At 34.2% G+C, this 13193-nt stretch overlaps 1 protein-coding gene across 5 annotated transcripts in view; it reads left to right on the forward strand.

The window, feature by feature from the left end:
• Positions 1-13193, forward strand: part of Cep112 (centrosomal protein 112) — a 466461-nt gene that overhangs the window by 33897 nt on the left and 419371 nt on the right. The window contains exon 1 of one of the 5 annotated variants that reach the window (XM_071603147.1): positions 12857-13006. The exons of the other annotated variants lie outside the window; for them this stretch is intronic. The gene's annotated coding sequence lies outside the window, so the exon portion shown is untranslated. Of the gene's footprint in view, positions 1-12856; positions 13007-13193 lie in introns of those variants that run through there. 5 annotated transcript variants of the gene reach the window in all.

The following is a 13193-nucleotide window of genomic DNA, read 5'->3' on the forward strand; positions in this document are numbered from 1 at the left end:
TACTTTATCCATTCATCTGTTGAAGGGCATCTAGTTTGGTTCCATAGTTTAGTTACTGTGAATTGAGCTCCTATATACTTTGATGTAGCTGTGTCACTGTAGTATTCTGATTTTAAGTTCTATAGGTATAGACCAAGGAGTGGGATAACTGGGTCAAATGGTTGTCCATTCCCAGTTTTCTGAGGAATCTCCATACTGCTTTCCATAGTGGTTGCACCAATTTGCAGTCCCACCAGCAATGTATGAGTGTGGCTTCTCCCAGTATCCTCGCTAACACTTATTATTGCTTGAATTCTTGATAATTGCCATTCTGAATGGAGTGAAATGAAATTTTAGAGTAGTTTTGGTTTGCATTTCTCTAACTGCTAGAGATGATGAACATTTTTTCATATGTTTGTTGATGGATTATATTTCTTCTTCTGTGAAGGTTCAAGCACTTCACCACTAAACCACAATCTCAGCCCCTCTTTGCAGTCTTGATTGGCATTTTCAGTACTGTTTCTTCATTATATCCTGAGTTTCTGTTTGTTTTTGTGGTCACCAGCTCTTAATTTCATCTTCCTTTCAAGAGCAAGGCACTCCAGCCCAGCCTCTGGTTTCTTGGTGAGTTTGACTTTGTTCTCCTACTTTAGTGGAGCACTTTGGGTCCCTCTTTTTACTTTTTGATAGTCATGCTTCCTACTATCTTTTTAGTTGCTTCTGGAATCAGAGTCTGGTAGACCATTTCCATCCTTTCCATTGCAGTGCATTTTTGTCCAAGACAAACTGGTCCAAAGTCTGTCTTTAAGACTTCTCTATGCAATCTTTTATATTTATTTATTTAGTAATTGTAAATGGACACAATAATTTTATTTATTTATTTTTATGTGGTGCTGGAGATTGAACCCAGTGCCTCACATGTGTGAGGCAAGCACTTCACCACTGAACCACAAACTCAGCCCCTCTTTGCAGTTTTTATTGGCATTTTCAGTACTATTTCTTCATTATATCCTCAGTTTCTGTTTGTTTCCTCCTTCTGGAATTCATTTTGCCTTTGTGTTAAGAGATTTTGAATCTATATTCTTTCTCCCTTACACTTTTATTTATTATATTCATCACTTTTTTGCTTTTGTTTTTTCAGAGAATTTTTTGAACTAGTTTTTAATCCATTTTTTTAATATTCTGCTATATTAGTCTACCATTTTATTTATCCATTGTGATTTTAAAATAGGTAATCATGTTTTTCATTTGTAATCACGGCTTTATGATTATAGGTTGTTCAATTTCCCTTTCACACAGTGGCCACCTGAATCACATTGTGAATGCAAATTAAATAAACATTCAGAAGTTTCTCATATTTTATTTATTGCAAGATTATGTAACATGAGATCTAACATCTTAACAATTTTTTTTAGTGTATAGCACAATATTGTTAATGGTAAGCACAATGTTTTCCAGCAAATCTCTATAACTTTTTCATTTTTCTTTTTAAAAAAAATATTTATTTTTTAGTTATAAGTGGATACATTAACAGTGCCTCACGCATGCTAGGTGTGTGCTCTTTTTTTGAGCCACAACCTTAGCCCTTCAGGGGGAGGGAGAAGAAGGAAAGGGGATATAATGGGAAATAAAATTAACCAAATTATATTGTTATATCATGTGCATATACAAATATGCAACAATGAATTCTATTGTGTATAAATGTACATATATATATAAATATTATGCATAAATCCATACACATATGCCCAACTGATCTTTGTAAAGGTGCCAAGAACACACAATGATAATGGGTTCTCTCTTTAAGTGTTAGGAAAACTGAAAATCCACAAGCAGAAAAATAAAAGTTGTTCCTTATCTCATATTATACACAAAAAAATCAACTAGAAATTGATTAAACACTTAAACAAAAGACCTGAAACTGCAAAACTACTAGAAGGCAACCTAGTACTTTCTACTGATGTCCCTTCAGTTTTCATGAGATCTTCCCCCCCCCCTTTTTTTTTTTCTTCTCTAGCTTCTCTTCTCTAACATGAGACAAAACATGTCCTTTGACCTTCTAAGTTTGGTTTATTTTGCTTAATATAGTATTCTCAAGTTCCATCCATTTTTCTGTAAATGACATAATTTAATTCTTTTTTTTACTTAATAACTTAATATTTATTTCAAATAAATCTGAAATGTTGAAGGATGTGATGAGAATGCTTTCACCTCATTGGAATTCAGTTTATCTACAAAATGAGAGAATTGAATAAAAAATCCCTTTTGACCCTTCCCATTCTAAACATGTTGTGTTTCCATGCTTATTGAATTGGAGTACCCAAATGTGGAGTCCATTCAAATGTTACCCAGTTGAATTGCCCAGTGACAGTTACCGAGATATTCACTGAGTTATTCCTGAAGTATTATTCCTGCTTTGAAGATAGGATGTAATGTATTAACTACTTACAGTTGAAGTAAACTGCAATGGTTAGAAAATTATGGGGGTGACTGCCTCTATCTTGCTATCTGGCAAACCTTGCAAGAGGTAACAATAAGACTGGCGAGCAGAAAAAACTCTGGGCAATATTCAAATTTGAAAAGAACAGTTATGCTGAAATCAAGGTAGAAGATCCAGGTCCTTGGTTGGCTTATCTGGGTGAACTTTTTTTTTTTTTTGACATAGCTTTATATATATATATATATATTTTCTAATATTCTATTTGTTGTTGATGGACATTTATTTATTTATTTATATGTGGTGCTTGTTTATTTATTTATTTATTCATTCATATGTGGTGCTAAGAATCGAACCTAGTACCTAGTAGTAGGCAAGCACTCTACAACTGAGCCACAACCTCAGCCCATCCCCATAGCCTTATTGAGGTAAAAGTGAAGTATAATAAATGCACATATTTAAAGTATTCAGTTTGTTCAGTTTTGACATGTATCTAGCCAATACAATCAATATAAAAATCATTTCTGTTAATTTTTAAAATTTGAAGTCATGCAGACTGTTTCCTGCATGATTTATTACATTAGAAATCAATCACCTTAAGATATATAGAACCCCACCCCCACATGTCAACTATTTTAAAATTAAATGGCACACCTATAAATATCTCAGAGGTCAAGGAAGAAAGCACCAGAAAATAAATAAAAAGTCCTTTGAACTAAGTGGTAATAAAAGCTTAAAATATCAGGATCTCTGGGATGAAACAGTACTCAGATGAACATTTGTGACAAAGTACTTGTACTTAAGTACTTAAAGTACTTATCAGAAAGAAGATAGAATAACAATCAAATTATTTTCAAATTATGTAGTAGGAAGGAAAAAATAAGAGTAGGAGCAGAGAGATATGAAATAGAGAAGAAATAATACAGCTAAAATGTGATAAAAACCAAACAAGTCTCATCAAGATGAAAAGCAAGAACACAAAATATCAGTGGAAAGGGAGCTACCACAATAACCCTGTAGATGCTAAAATATATTAAGGTAATAGTATAGTTGTGTGCCAACATATGTGATAGCTTACTGGTCTGTATTAGAGAAGGATCTGTGTGCTGCTGAGAAGAAAGTGTATTTAGTCATTGACAGATGAAATATTCTACATATGTCTGTCAAGTCTAAATTATCAGTTGTATTTTTTACTTCTTTAGCTTCTTTATTTAGTTTTTGTTTAGACGATCTATTCATAGGTGACAGAGGCATGTTAAAGTTACCCAGTATTATTGTGTTGTGGTCTATTTGATTCTTGAAATTGAAAAGGGTTTGTTTACTTAGATGCTCCATTGTTTGGGGCAGAAATATTTATGATTGGTATGTCTTGTTGACATATAATTCCATTAAGCAGGATGAAATAGCCTTCTTTATCCCTTCTGATTAACTTTGACTTAAAGTTCACTTTTTCTGATATTATAAAAGAAATCCCTGCTTGTTTATGTGATCCATGTAAGTGATATGTTTTTCCCCCCCGTCCTTTCACCTTCAGTCTGTGGATGTCTTTGCTATGAGGTGAAGTCTCTTGAAGACAGCATATTGTTGGGTCTTGTTTCTTAATCCAATTTGCTAGTCTACATCTTTTGATTGATGAGTTTAGGCCATTAATATTCAAGGTTGTTATTGAGATAAGATTTATATTCCCAGTCAATTGGGTTTATTTCTGGTTGTTAATTTGAATTAGTTTATCCTTTGGTTGACTATTCCTTTAGTGTAGTTCCTTCCTTTGTTGGTTTTCACTTTTTTTTTTCATTTTATCTTCATGGAACATTTTGTTGAGAATGTTCTGTAGTTTAGGCTTTCAAGTTGTGAATTCTTTTAACTTTTGTTTATCATGGAAGGTTTTTAATTTCATCTTTAAATCTAAAGCTTAATTTTGCTGGATATAGGATTCTTGGTTGGTATCCATTTTTTTCAGAGCTTGGTGTATGTTATTCCAGGACTTCCTAACTTTAAAGGATTTGGGTTCCCACTATATGTAATCTGATATTTTTCTCTTGCAGCCTTTAAAATTCTATCCTTATTCTGTATGTTAGGCATTTTTATTATAATGTACCTTGGTGTGGGTCTGTTGTAATTTTGTAAATTTGGTGTCCTGTAAGCTTCTTGCATTTGATTTTCCATTTCATTCTTATGGTTTGGGAAATTCTCTGATATTATGTCATTGAAAAACTTGTGCATTCCTTTGGTTTGTATCTCTGCAACTTCATCCTCTTGATAAATCTTAAATTTGGTCTTTTCATGTTATCCCATAGTTCTTGGAAGTTCTGTTCATGGTTTCTTAACATCTTCTTTCTGTGCTAAACTCTATTTTCAAGGTTATAAATTTTGCCTTCCCTGCCTGAGTTTCTATCTTGTAAGTGGTCTAGTCTGTTGGTGATGCTTTCTATTGAATTTTTAATTTGGTTTATTGTTTCCTTCGTTTTGAGGATTTCTTCTTTTTTTTTTTCTTTCAGAATCTCTGTCTCTTTATTGAAGTGATCTTTAACTTTTTCTCTCTGATTTCATTTCTTATACTATCCTTTACTGCGCAGATCAGTTTTAACTATGTACATTCTAAACTCCTTCTCTGACATTGGTTCCACTGTGGTGTGGATGGATTTTGTTACTGGAGTATCTTGGTTTGTTGGGGAGATTTGTTTCCTTCCTTTTTCATGTTGTTTGTGTGCCTGCCCATCTAACACTATGAATCTGAGGCAGTAAAATTTCTACTCTGTGGACTTATAGTGTCCCTGAAGGTTTCTAGTGTCTCATTGTTTAGCGGGAGACAAATGGTAGTAACAACCAATGCAAACAATTTATACCATTAAACCAAATAGTTTTTACTATGATGTTTAAAATATTAGTTATCACAATAAATAGAGATTATATGATCAGTTATTACCTACAATAAAAACAGCAAATTTGCAAAAGACTTTACAATTTCAAATGGTGGGCAGGAAGAGAACAGAAGTGATATAGGATGTGATGACTATGAGGGAGGAGGAGAGATGAAGAAGTAAAAAATTAAAGGAAGAGTGAAAGAGAGAACAATAGAAATTGGCTATTAGCAGAAAAGAGACAATCAAGGGAAATAGCAGAAAAATATATATAAAGTAAAAATTTAAAAAATAAATTAAAAATAAAAATAAAAGAATAAAAAACAAAATTAAAATATACTTATCAAACATCCTAGTTCACAGAAATCTAATCCATGAAAAGTAACTGGTTTAAAAAATGGTAGAAATAAGAAAAAAACCCCCAAATATGAATATGTACAAATGTCCATGTACCATTAAAATTACAAGTAAGCGGAAAAAAGGATCTTGATGAAAATTGAAGAATTCTTTCTATTGGAGTTCAAAAGATTCTCAGTTACTTTTCTCAGTAGTTTTAGGTGGGGTTCTCTCTAGCATGATGCCTCACCCTCTGGATTGATGGAGTGAGAGAGGTAATCCTATAGGCAGAACTCCTGGAGGCAGGGTTTAGGTTTAGGTGGGCTCCCTGTTCTTCGCTGAATACCTGTTGATCTGGAGACTTTATATCAGTGCACCTCCAGCATCCAGTACTTGCTGGTCCACACTGGAAGACTGTAACCCACGGATCTCCCCTGGGTTTCACTTGTGTGGTAGGGGAGCCATGTCATCTTCGGGCACCATATTTCCTGGTCTCCAGTTCAGTTTCCAGACAATCTCTCCTGCCCCCAACCTTCCAAGTTCCCGGCCAGATGCGTCTCTCCCAGAAGGTCCTGCAAGCAGTTGGATTAGAGGGGGAAGGGTAGTGCTGAGTGGGTTTCCATGACCTGTGTAAACCTCTCTCAATGTTTGATTTTTCTTCTGGTCACTTAAGCACACTCTATATCGTGGGCCTAATGTGGGCCTGTATTTTGGGCCCCATCAGCTGCCAGTTCTCACACAGCAGCTGCATACCTCCTGGAGAGATGGCAGCTTCGCCCTACATACAGATATTGTGTAGTACATCTTTCAGGTTTGCTGGGCAGTGTCCTTGATCTCACACCCTTTGTACCCTGGCATGCCTCCAGCCTCCCCAAAATACAGGTTCTTTTAATTTCCTTATCCCTCCTCTATGCTCATGGAGGGACTGCTCTGGCTGGTGCTTAAGGCCCAGCTGAGGCAGTAGCTGTACAGCTGGGGATATCTTCTTTATTTTATAATATCCAACCTCCTGAGTCCATGGTCTGCTTTGAATGTCCAATTTTAAATTCCAGTAAAGTTCCTCTCTTCTTTTTTGTTCACCTACCTTGCTGAGAAGCTGCCTGTCTGCTTTCTTGGTTTCACTCCATGGAGCAGCTAAGAAAGGGACCTCCTCTATTCTGCCATCTTGAAAACCTCTCTGGATCTTCATTGTTCTTTGTGGCCGAATAAAACTCCATGTGTGTGTGTGTGTGTGTGTGTATGTATGTATGTATGTATGTATATATATATATATATATATATATATATATATATATATACCAATTTTTCTTTATCCATTCATCTGTTGATGGACACCTATGCTGGTTCCATAATCTGGCTGTTGTGTATTGTGCTGCTACAAATGTGGGTGTTCATGTATTGCTATAGAATTATATGACTTTAATTCCTTAGGATAACTATCCAGGAGTGGTATAGCTGGGTCATATGGTGGTTCTATTCCTAGTCTTTTGAGGAACTTTCATGCTGATTACCATAGTGGTTTTACTAATTTACAATTCCACTAGTAGTTTTATAGGGTTCCTTTTTTTCCCATATCTTCTTTAGCATTTATTTTTGTAATATATTTTGAAATTAGGAAGGGTCATATCTCTAGCTTTGTTCTTTTTGTTCAAGATTGCTTTGACTATTCAGAGTCTCTTGTAGTTACATATGGATTTTAGGATTATATTTTCTACTTCTGTAAAAAAAGCCATTGGAATTTTGATAATAGATTGCTTTAGTAGAGAGTGTGGTTATTTTAACAATATTAATTTTACTAGTCCATGAGTACAGTGTACTTTGCCATTTATTTGTCTTCTTCAGTTTCTTTCAAAAATGTTTTATAGTTTTTATTATATACCTTTTTTAAAAACTTCATTGACTAAATTTATTCTTAGATAGTATATTCTGTTTGGTTCTATTATTAAAAAAAGATTATTTCTTGGGGCTGGGGCTATAGCTCAGTGGCAGAGTGCTTGCCTAGCATATGTGAAGCACTAGGTTTGACCCTCAGCACCACATAAAAATAAAGGCATGCTGTCTATCTACAACTACCAAAAAAAAAAAAAAAAAAAAAAAAAGTCAAACTAAAAAAAAAAAAGAACAAAAAACAAAAACTACTTCTTTTTGTGTATTGGTTATGTATCCTGAAATTTTACTAAATTTGTTTATCCTTCCTGACAGTTTTTTAAATGCAATATTTGGGGTTTTCTAAATATAAGGTTATATCTAAAAACAGATACTATTCCTTCTTTACTGATTTGGAAGCCTTTTATTTATTTTTCTTACCTAATTGCTCTGCCTAAGATTTCTAGTGCTATGTTGAGTATAATTGGTAAGAATGAGCATCCTTACCTTATTCTGGATCTTAGAAGAAAAGCTTTTAGCTTTTCAAGGTTGAGTACTGTGTTAGCTATGAGCTTGTCATTTGTGGCCCTTATTTTATTTTTTTGAGTTATTGTCCTTCTATACCTAACTTACTGAGTTTTTAATCATGAAAGAATGTTGAATTTTGTCAAGTACCCTTTCTGTATCTGTTTAGATGGTTGTAAAAATTTTATCCTTCTTTCTTTTAATGCAGTATATTCATTTATTGTTAAGCAGATATTATACCATCCTGTAATCACAAGAATAAATTCCACTTGATCATGATGTATGATCTTTTTAATTTGTTGTTGAATTGAGCTAATATTTTGCTGAGAGTTTTTGTATCTGTGTTCATCAAGGATATAGGCCTATAATTTTCTTTTCTCTTAGTGTTGTCTCATTTTAGTATTAGGGTAATGTTGGCTTTGTAAAATGAGTTTGGAAGAATTCTCACTTCTCCAATTTTTTGGATGAGTTTGAGGAGGATTGATGTTAATTCCTTCTTTGAAGTATTAGGTAGCATTCACCAGTGAAGTCACCTGTTCCTAAGCAGTTTTTTATTGGGAGGTTTTGGATTACTGATTCCATCCCCTTACTAGTTATAGGTTGGTTCAGATTTCATGTTTCTTCACAATTCAGTCGTGGTAGATTATGTGTTTTGAGGAATTTTTCCATTTCATCTAGGTTAGTCGATACGTTGACATTTTCTTGTAGGACTCTGAGAGTTCTTTTCATTTCCATGAAATTTGTTATAATGTCCCCTCTTTCATTTGTGATTCGAGTTACTTGAGTAACTTTTTTTTTTTCCTAGTCCTGGGAGCCTAAAGTTTGTCAATTTGTTGATCTTTTTCAAGAAAAACCAAAACAAACCTCCCCGCCTCCTTGGTTGATTTCATTGTTTTTCTACTCTCTATGTTGTTATCTCTGCTCTCATCTTTAGTATTTCCTTCCTTGTGGTAGCTTTGGGTTTAGTTTGTTCTGCTTTTTCTGGTTCCTTATGGTATAAATTTAGGTTGTGGATTTGAGATTTTTCTTATTTTTTAACATAAGCACTTTAACACCTATAAACTTTCCTCTTAGCACTGCTTTTACTGCATCCCATAATTTTATTATGTTGTATTTGTTTTCATTGGTCTTAAAATATTTTCTAATTTTCCTTGTTATTTATTGTTTGATTCATTGGTTGTTTAATTTTTACTTATTTGTGGATTTAGCATTGCTATTTATAAATTGCCTTCTAATTGGTTTACAATTCCTTTGTACATTTTTTCCTCTCATTGTCTTTTCTTGTGAGTTTATTTTATTTTGGGTTGGTATGGTATGCTTTGATTCTTTTTCTTTATATTTTTTGTCTACCACATTAAAAAAAATTGTGTTGCTATAAGGCTTACATAAATCATGTTTTGGTTATAATAGGCTACGACAGTCCTCTCTTAATCACAGTTTTACTTTCTGTAGTTTCAGTTACCCACAGTAAACTTCAGTCAGAAAATATTAAATGGAAAATTCCAGAAATAAGCAATCCATATATTTTAAGTTGTGCATCATTCTGAATAACATGATAAATTCTTGTGCTGTTCATTCCATCCTGCTTGGGATACAAATCATCTTTTTGTTTAGTTTATCCACACTATGTATGTTACTTGCCCATAGTAACTTAATAGCTGTCTGTTATTAGTATTGCACACATGATTCAGTAATATCTTCTATTTAAGGTTTCCAGTGGAATGGGGAAGGGTCTTAAAATGTATCTTTCATGAATAATGGGACTACTGTATTTTGGGCTAGTAATAATTTGACTTTGATCATGCAGAAGAACTCTATATTATTACTCCCTCCATGCTTTATGTTGTTAATGTCCCAGTTTTTACTTTTTTTGTATTATATATCCAATAACAAAATATTATAATCATAGTTGAATTTTAAGATTTTTTTCTTTAACTTTTAAAGTTGGAAATGATTTATGTACCACATTACATTAATGGGGTAATCTGTATTTCACTATATAATTACCTTCACCAGTGGCTTTACATTTCTATGGGTTTTCATGCTGCTAATTAGCATCCTTTAATTTCAATTTGAAGATATCCTGTTAGCATTTCTTCTAAGTTGGGTCTTTTGGTGCTGAATTCCTTCAAGTTTTATATCTGGGAAAGTCTTTCTTCTTCATTTCTAAAAGAAAGTTTTGTAGGATATAATATTCTTGGTTAGCAGTTTTTCTCTTTCAGTATTTGGAATGTATCATTCTCTCCTGGCCTGTAAGGTTTCTTCTGAGAAATCCAGTGAAAATCCTATGGGGACTCCTTTATTAAATATGAGTTACTTTTCTCTCTTTATTTCTTTGAGTGTTGACAATTTGATTCATGGTGTGTCTTAGTGTAGATCTCTCTATATTTAACTTGTTTAGAACTTTTTGGAGATCCATTTCCCTTTCCAGATTATTTCTTTAAGTAAGCTTTCTTTAAGTATTTATTTATTTAAATAATCTTAATGCCTCTTTCTGTTTTTTCTTTCTTCATTACAATAATACATATATTGTACTGCTTGATATTGTCCCACAGTCCCTTCAACTTCATTGCTTTTCATTCTCCTTTATTTTTTTCTTCTTACTAGATCATTTCAAATGTGATGTTTTTGAGTTTGATGACTCTTTTTTTGTACTTGATCCAGGCTACTGTTAAACCCCTCTAGTTAATTTTTTAGTTTGGCTATTACACTCTTAATTTCCTAATTTTCTATTAGAAACATTTTCCTTCTACTTTTTTACATTCTTTTTTTGTACATACATAATTGTCCTAAGCTTATTGAGTATTTTGATGGTAGTTAATTTGGATTTCTTTGTCAATAATTTATATATCTCCATATCTTTAGGGTTAGTTTCTGGAGATTTATTTTGTTCCTTTGTTCCGTATTTCATTTTCCTTAATACTTCTTGTTGGTGTCTGTATACCTGAAAATAGTACTCTTGTCCTATCTTTGTGAACTGTGTCTTTGTACATGTAAAACGTTGAAGAATCAGTCTGAGTGGAGATTCCAAGCCCATCTCAAACCTTGTCTGAGTATGTATCTCCTCTGGACTGTCACGTACAAATTCTTAATTAGGGGTATTTGCTAATTTCTCTTTTCAGGAACTTGTAATATCTTGCTCCCTCTGGTATCTTTCCCTTGTACTGCGGGTTTTCAGGAGCAGTAGCCTGACTCTTTTTTCTTTTTAAAAATTTCACCCACCTCTATACTTGATCCTGTCAGAGCATCAAGAGAGATAAAATAGGACCAAGTCCGTCGGGCAGTACTCTAAAATGTCTGAGTATTGGACATATACTTTAGTCTTCTTCCCCCCCCCGAGAGAAACTGTGGGCTTTGAGTTTCCCAGTCATATCATGCCAAAGCAGGAAGAGGAACTCTGGCTCTGAGTACATAATAGTACAAATTATTCCTTTGTTCTCAGTAGCCCCTGGTCCTGTTAGTTCTTACAGAGTCCAGTTCGTCAGGTGACCTCCTCCAAAAATCAGAATGTTACATGGATGCTCCAACTCTTTCCTTCCTTAGGAAGAAGGTAATTCTTTGATGAGCTGGTAGGAGGGGCTATGACCAGATTTTTCACACTAGTTCAAGCCATAGCCTTTTTTCTCAGCAGTTCCCAACTTGTGGCCTATTCTTGTCAGATACAGAAATCAGACCCTCAAGTACCCCCTGGGAAAGTCAGAACGTTGGATGTATTGTCCATTCCTCTTTTTTCCTTCCTAGGGAGAAGCTGGGAGCAGGGGATTTCCTCCTGATCATATGGGGCTGTTTGTTTAGAGGAAGGTTGTGGCAAGAGATGTCACCAATTTTCTTATCTGCTTCAGTGCAGTTTGTTTCATTGTTTCTGGTATAGGAGCCTCTCATACTGGTTCTGGATGTCTCACAAAGGGAATTGGTCTGCATATTGTGGTTGAATTTGTGTGTCTATAGAAGAAAGGAGGGTTTGGGGCTTCATGTTCTGCTGTATTACTGACATCATCCCCTTAATTAATTTTTTTTCAGAAGGACATTTGGCCATTCTTTAGGCTTTAGATTTTATTATGTATCTCATTGCTTATCTCTGTTTGGATAGGGCCAACTTTATGTTTATTATTTGGAATCAATATGAGATACTTTGAAAGTGTTGAACTAGTTCAGCATGAGAAAAGAGCAAATTGGAGAGCTTATATTTCCTGTAGTTTTACTGTTCAAGAGTTGTAAACGGTATGTTAGAAAATTTTACTAAGGTATTGAATTTTTTTCTTTCTATGTTAATTTAAATTTTTTTAATATTTATTTTTTGGTTGTAACTGGACACAATGTCTTTATTTTATTTATTTATTTTTTTGTGGTGCTGAGGATTGAACCCAGGGCCTTCTACATGCTAGGCGAGTGCTTTTGCCGCTGAGCCACAATCCTAACCCCATCTTTCTATGTAAATTTTGACACCCTGGAATTTATTGAGCCATAGCCTCCTTTTCTAGTTGGCCCTGGTACAATATCATGAGCTCACTTATGAGCATGTCCTCAGTACCAGATGTATACTGTCTTACTATTCTGTGTGGCAGGAGCACTAGTTATTCATAAAGAAACTTTTTAGGATTGTCATTTTTCTCCCAATCACAGTTGCATTGTTCACCTTGACCACTAGCCCCATCACTGTGAATTTGAGGCTGTTTTTGTATTTTGAGTTCAGGTTAATTTTGTTTCCAGCTGGAGACAGTCTCATGGCAAGAAATGAAACTTCTGTGCCTAATGTCCTGTGTTTCTTATACTAGCCAGATTTTAGCAAATCTGACCTCCTCCTTTAGTTGGATCAGTTGCCTTCCAAGAAGCTGGCTTCTGCAATGCCTTTGCTTTATTTGGCTTTCGTAGGTACTTGTTTAAGGGCCAATTTAATGAGTTTAGTTTTGGACATGTTGAATTGGAGACAGGGCTATTCAATTTGTATTTATAATGGATTTGTAGTCTTAAGAGAACAATTTGGATGGGAGATGTAGATTTGGTAAGCAAAACTTCTTATTATTTGAAATATTAATAGTATATTGGATCACTCAGGAAAAGCATGTAAAATGAAAACAAAGAGGTTAGACACAGAACCCTGGGGTTGCAACACAAATGGTGTTGGTAGAGAAGGAAAAACCAGAGCAAGTTACTGTGAAGGATATTTTTGAAGTACAGGACAAGAACCA

Source organism: Marmota flaviventris, chromosome 17 (assembly GCF_047511675.1).
Source record: "Marmota flaviventris isolate mMarFla1 chromosome 17, mMarFla1.hap1, whole genome shotgun sequence".
NCBI lineage: Eukaryota > Metazoa > Chordata > Mammalia > Rodentia > Sciuridae > Marmota > Marmota flaviventris.